General features: G+C 38.2%; 1 non-coding gene across 1 annotated transcript; it reads left to right on the top strand.

Moving 5' to 3' along the window:
- The first annotated feature begins 212 nt into the window (after positions 1-212).
- TRNAF-GAA (transfer RNA phenylalanine (anticodon GAA)) lies at positions 213-285 on the top strand. Its single transcript has one exon. It is a non-coding gene; the product is annotated as a tRNA-Phe (tRNA).
- The last annotated feature ends 584 nt before the right edge of the window (positions 286-869 follow it).

Genomic DNA, 869 nt, shown 5'->3' with positions numbered 1-869 from the left:
TCAGGCCAAATACCTCTGTGTAATATGGTGCTAGTCCATTCAGAGTAAAAAAAAAAGCTACCTAACCTGGATCCGAAAAATGCTATTTACCTATTGCACCCGTTAACTGATGAATGATACAGGACATCTTAAAACCTAGCTCTAGCATGAGGTTGAGCATCTATTTTCTTGGGAAGTTTAAAAGAAAGGATGAAGACCCAAACTACCAGCAGGCTGAAATAGCTCAGTTGGGAGAGCGTTAGACTGAAAATCTAAAGGTCCCTGGTTCAATCCCGGGTTTCGGCACAATTTCAACTTCTGCTTTTCATGTCACAAAAGCTGTTTGGAGTTAAATCAACGCTCTTCTTTATCAAAACCTTTTATCAATCTGATCAACAACACAATCAATTCAACATATTATTTACTTTCTGTCTTCCTTTCAGACTTGCTTCCACCTCTCTTGTATTCAACTATGCCTCATTTATTTGCAACTTCTTGCTTTATTTTAAAGTAAAGCTTTGCCTGCATCAGCCTCCAATTCCCCTTATACAAAACTGTCAGTAGTCAGATGACATAGCTTGTACACCCTGGCCATATAGGTCTGTGTTTCAGAGTATAAGTCAATTTAGAGTTTAGAAAAAAAAATTCTACCTACCTTGTCCCCTAAAAAGGATATTCACTCATCAGACCAAGTTACCTGCTGAATGATACTGGACACTTTAACACATAACTATAAACGAAAATAGAATGACCAGGTTCTGTATGTATCGTCTACAATTATTAATAATACATCAGGAGGCCACAGGGACTTGTTGGCTGAAATATCTCAGTTGGGAGATCGTTAGACTGAAGAGCTTAAGGTACCTGATTCAATCCTGACTTTCAGCACA

This window comes from Triturus cristatus, chromosome 8 (assembly GCF_964204655.1).
Source record: "Triturus cristatus chromosome 8, aTriCri1.1, whole genome shotgun sequence".
NCBI classification, from domain to species: domain Eukaryota; kingdom Metazoa; phylum Chordata; class Amphibia; order Caudata; family Salamandridae; genus Triturus; species Triturus cristatus.
The sequence above is the reverse complement of the archived record's forward strand: the minus strand, read 5'-3'. Positions and strand labels throughout refer to the sequence as shown.